The sequence below is a fragment of the Lepus europaeus genome, chromosome X, assembly GCF_033115175.1.
Source record: "Lepus europaeus isolate LE1 chromosome X, mLepTim1.pri, whole genome shotgun sequence".
NCBI classification, from domain to species: Eukaryota; Metazoa; Chordata; class Mammalia; order Lagomorpha; family Leporidae; genus Lepus; species Lepus europaeus.
Genome location: NC_084850.1, coordinates 69,451,449 through 69,457,448, shown reverse-complemented (window position 1 = coordinate 69,457,448; position 6,000 = coordinate 69,451,449).

Below are 6,000 nucleotides of genomic sequence, written 5' to 3'. Positions count from 1 at the left end.
TCCCAACCATGATTTGTGACTGCGTTTGTACTCTACTTCCAGAGACATAAAAGTGCACAATGCCTGCTTCATTGCTGTACTTAAAATATATATTCTTTCCCTCTAGGTCTGAGTACATGGGTTTTCAATATCGACAGGGAAAATATCATAATGTTAATGTAGTGACAAATCTGATTATGTCTGTTAAGCTAAGACTCTGAGCATTGAAATACTAGCCCACTACAACTACCAAGGGAGTTCCTCAATATCAGTAATGAGTTCACCAGTGAGTAGTAGTGTTGCTACAAGAAGTCCGGGGAAAGAAAGTAATTCAATATATAGAATAATGCTTCACTTTAATTATGTGATTCAAAAGAAGGTAATATAAATGGGCTTTAGCTGATTTTAAGTGCATCTATCTAATCAGATACTAAACTGTTAAAATGTAGAGTTCCAATCAGAAATCTTAATATATTCACCAGTTCTGTGGTTGAAAAGTAAGCATTCTATTGCCAATTCTCAGCTTTCCTAAAAGGAAAATAATTCTGTGATTTGAAGCCTTCTAACTAACACAGAGGTTTTGCCTTTTTGAGGACCATAACTAGACTTTGTCTGACTTAAAACAGAAGGAAAAGCCTAATAAGGTTATCAGGACTTCAGAGTTTCACAAATTTATCAAAAGGACGAAACATCTTCTGACATTTTCTAAATGTTGGAAGTGCCATACTTTTCAAATCCATTCATAATGACTTTCTACAAAATTTTATGCAATTTTTTATAAAAATATGAAAAATATTATAATATATCTCAATGGAAACACTGTTAAAATTGTTTTCTTTCTAGAAATGAAATTTGATAATTTTGCATGATTTTCATAACTCAAAACATATTTTTGAGGTAGTAATTTTCCTTTTGAACTCATCCACAATCTGACAAAAATAATCGTTCTGATGGTCATTATCTGGAACTATCTTTTCCCTGTTTCCTTAATCCATTACTTCAGTAGTCACTCCTCTTTACATCTCTGTAGATTGTAGCCTGCACACATTTGGAAACCATTCTGAGTGTCCATGGGCAAGAAGCATGCAAGAAGCTCCTGCATAAAAAGTTATTTGACTCCATATCAAGATTCTCTTTTGATACTGATGTCTTGTGCCTATCACACAGATCCCTCAATCAGAGAGCAACACGTTATGTCTTTGACTCTTCCTAATCTAGTACCTTTGTTCCCCAGTCAGCAAGCTGGGGTTTCTGATCTCTGTTAATTATCCTCCTAGATCTAACCTACTTTCTAGACCTTTGCCCCAGATCCTTGTTCACTTCAGCCTGATTCCTATACTAGGCTGTAGCAGATAATGTCTGTGAATTTTTGGCTACCTACATTAGCTGGCTGATGTTTTAAGTGCTTCATATGTCTTATTTAATCATCATGAGAACTCTGTGAAATATATAAGCATCATATCTCAGCTCATCCTTCAGTATTTGTATGATTCAACACAATGGATGGAAGAGAACTGAGAAGTCATCTAGTCTAACTCCTTCGTTTTGCAGAGGAAGAAACTGAAAACTTGACCTTTGCTTTTCCTCTTACCCTATGAGATCTGCCTGGTTCTCTCTCTCTCTCTCTCTCTCTCTCTCTCTCTGTTAAGATTTATTTGTTTGAAAGGCAGAGTTACAGAGAGGCAGAGGCAGAGACACAGAAAGAGAGGTCTTCCATACACTGGTTGACTCCCCAGATGGCCAGAACTGCCGAAGCCAGGAGCCAGGAGCCTCCTCCAGGTTTCCTATGTTGGTGTAGGGGCCCAAGGACTTGGGCCATCTTCCACTTTCACTACAGCTTCCCAGGCTGCAGCAGAGAGCTGGATTGGAAGTGGGGCTGCCGGGACTTGAACTGGCGCCCATATTGGATGCTGGCACTGCAGGCAGGGGCTTTACCCACTCTGCCACAGCGTCCACCCCATGCCTGCTTGTCTTTACTTCAGCTTTTCTTCCTGAAATTCTCTTTTATGCTTTACCCCAAATACTATCCTTCTTCCAGTCTCATAAAATTCCCAGGCACTCCCCTAATCCTATCAAGTCTCTAAATTACAATATTAGTAACACAACCTTTGTAGGCAAAGAAATGGGATAATTCCTAAGGGGGGAAAAATGTTCTTAAAATGACAGCATGTTGATCAGGTGACATGAACGCACAAACCTTGAACATATGTTTCCTGGACTAGTCATAACTAAATATACAACTGCTGAAAGTATCCATTAATGTAAAAGTTTACCAGTAGAAGAAAAGGGAAAATTTTTCTGAAACTGTTAAAAATCCCATAAGGGATGAATATTCCTTCAGAAAATGACATGAACAATTTTGTATTATAAGACTATAAAGTTGTAGCTATTTTAAGGATATTGCTAACAGAAGAGCTATTTGTATAAACTTACAATTATCTTAGATTTACCTTCGTGGTATACTGTTATGTTTGCCTCTTTTGTCTTCCTCTTTTAGTTATGAGGAGCACAGGATATAAGCATTTATGCATTGTTACTTGACAGTGAGTGTCAGAAAGGCAAACCAAATTCATCTTTTTGCCTAGCATAAAGCAATGAAAAATCAAATTGCTTTACCAAATTGCCTTTGTCACTGTGGAATAGATGTGGGAGTCAACAAAAAGAATACATATGAATGAGGTGTGTTCAGAAAATTCATGGAAAATTCACTTTATACTTAATTGTATTTTTTGATGAAATTTTTGATGGTCTTGTGTGTGTTTATGTGTGTGTGTATGTGTGTGTAGATAGATAGGGCAGTAAAGTTTAGAAAAATCAGCTAAGGCAGATATGATCAAACATATGCTATAAATTCAAATTTGAGGTATGTCCCTTAGAGAGTAAAGACATCTACAGAAGAAGCCTTTGTTCACTTTTGCTTTCTTCCTGTACTAGACCATAGCAGATAATAGCTATGATTTATTATCAACTTACTATTTGCTGGTTGCTGTTTCATATCTTATCTCATTTAATCCTCACAACAGACTACGAAGTACATACTGTTTTCCCCATTGTACAGAGAATGATACTGAGGAATAAAGGATAATTCACCTGCGAAATCTCTCACAGTTAGTAACTGAACAAGCTGGAATTTTAATGCAGCAGGCCAACTACAGAGTTGTCTAGACTATAGACTATGCCTTTGACCACACTATGTCTTTTCCTACTCTGACACCAGCACTTAGAGCTGACGCCTCTGACTATTTGAAAGCTCTTCAGTTTCTGCAGACAAAAATCTCTAACCATTCAGACTCTGTTCTTGGGCCAGCCTCAGTATCGAGAGACCAATACTCTAAACACCTAATGTATATTCCTGTTTAGACCTGTAGAAGGCAGATGGAGCCTACTCTTGTGTTGTATTGAACCCCTACCATGCAGTATCTGGCCCTACATGACACTCAGTTAAGAGTAAAAGAAGCTTTCAACAAACTAAAGCCCATTCCTAGTCTGGACTATATGACTTTCATAGACAACACTCAACCACCCAGGGAATCTTTCAGGGATAGGCTAATTTAGAGTCATGTATTTCACAGAAGCAGCATCTGAATGTGAGGGATTTATTTCTGATCAGGTTAAATGGATAGAGGGAAACACATATATGAAGGCCTTTAAAGAGGGCAAGATGGACGGTGGTATATGGAGAAACTGAAAAGAAATTGCAATAGATACTATCTTTGGAGTCAATTTGGTTTTGTTTGAATATTGGGTTTGATACTAATTTTGTAGCCTTAGGCAAGTTACAGAAGTACTCAAGGTCTCAATTTTCTCATGTAAACCAGGAAAATAATAGTATCCAACTCATGAGGTATTGTGAAGACAGCATAAGATAATGCACGTAAAACATTTTGCAGATAAATTATAGTAAGCATTGTATAAATATTGCACACTAACACACACACACACACACATGAAAGACATGATGTACATGTAAGTATTAAGATATTTCAAAAGATTCATGGAAAATTTTATTATGAAAAAATTATGCATGATTTCTAAAATGTTTGCACCAAAATAAGTTTATCCTTTAAATCAGTTTTTAACAAGCCTTTTGAAATAGCCTTTGTATAGTTATAAAGAGACAGATAGACAACCCACATGTTTGAGTCTTGGAAGGCCTTGTAACATATGTTAAGGATTTCAAACTTCATCAACAGGTACTTGGAAGATAGTGAAGGGTTTTAAGGAGAGATATAACAAGATTAGATTTGCATTTCAAAGTAAAACCCTAGTTGTAGTGTGATGATGGGATTGGACAGAGGCAAATGTAAATGTAGAAAGACAAATTAGAGGAGTCTATTACAATTGTCTAGGGGAAATGTAGTGATGTCTTAGATCCAAGAGTGAGCAATTATTCTTTTACCACAAAAATATCAGTATATTAGTTTGGGTGAAGAATTTATTTATTTATTTATATTTGAAAGGCAGAGCAACAGAAATGGGGGGGGGGAATCCTCCATCCACTGGTTCACTCCCTCAATGCCCAGGTGTGTGCCAAGCTGAAGCCAGAAACAAGGAACTCCATCCTGGTTTCTGACATGGGTGGCATGGGCCCAAGTACTGCCTTCCCAGGCTCATTAGCAGGAAGCTAGATCAGAACCAGCACTCTAATAAGGGATGCCAGTGTTGCAAACAATAACTAAACTGGCTGTGCTACAACACTGGCCCCTATACTTCATTTAAGATACTCTAAACAAAAACTAGCCACATTGCATGCTAAACTAGAAGACCCCCCCTCCCCGTGAATATGAGGAAATGTTACACTCAATACTGGAATCAATAGAATTTGTAAAATCTCAAAGAAAGCTTTGCACTTTTATTTACTGTAGGTTTTTTTTCTAAGAAAGATTGACCCAGAAATTTGGTGAAGGAGGGAACAGGTTAAAAGGGAAAGGAGTTCTAGAAGACTACAGTAAGAGAATGTTGTAGATTATGCAGAAGCAGAAGTAAAGGAAAAGACTCACTAAAGAAGGCGGGATGCCCATTCGGTTCACCCTTCAAAAGTTGAGGAAGTAGTACATACCTCCTCTACAAAGAAAGCATAAACAGATCTTTTTTTTTTCTTTTTGAAGATTTATTTATTTATTTGAAAGGCAGAGTTACAGAGTGAGAGGAAAAGACAAACACACACACAGAGAGAAAGAGAAAGAGAGAGAGAGAGAGAGAGAGAGAGAGAGAGAGAGAGAGATCTTCCATCTGCTGGTTTACTCCCCAAATGGCTGCAACTGCCTAGGCTGGGCCAGGACCTTGCCACATGGGTGTAGGGGCCCAGGCACTTGGGCCATCCTCTACTGCCTTCCTAGGCGCATTAGCTGGGAGTTGGTTTTGAAGTGGAGCATCTGGGTCTTGAACCAACATCCATATGTGATACTGTCATAGCAGGTGGTGGCTTCTATCCCCTACACCACAACGCCGGCCCCAACAGATGAAATATATTTATGAAATATAAGGGAGTAGTTTCCAGGAGCATTATCTCCCCAACTTTGTAAGGTCGTCGTGTGAGCCCTTTTAATAAAGAACTGCTTAAATATTCATCAGAACTCTCTAGTAAATAACAAAGGATGAAAGGGAAGGAAAGTTGGAAGGAAATTCCTAGACTCCTATGTAGTCTAAGGAAGGTTCAGCAAAGCTGTTTAGGAGCTTTCACGCTAAAATCAGCCATCAGAGGAATTCCATGACTCTCTGAATGGACCCATTTGGTATCATTCCTGTTCTCTGGCATTAGTAGATGACTCTTAGCCTCCAGCAAACACAAGGATAGATTTCAGAGCACAGCAGATAGAAGCCTTATGTAGAGGTCTATGAGGCACATTCTCATGGCTTCCATAGAAAGGTTTTATTTTTTCTTTCTTTTTAATTGATTTAGTTTCATTTTGTTTGAAAAAGAAGAGACAGACAAAGGGATCTTCCAGCCACTGGTTCACTCTCCAGATGCCCACAGCAACCTTGGGCTGGGCCAAAGAAAAACCTGGAGCCTGAAATGCA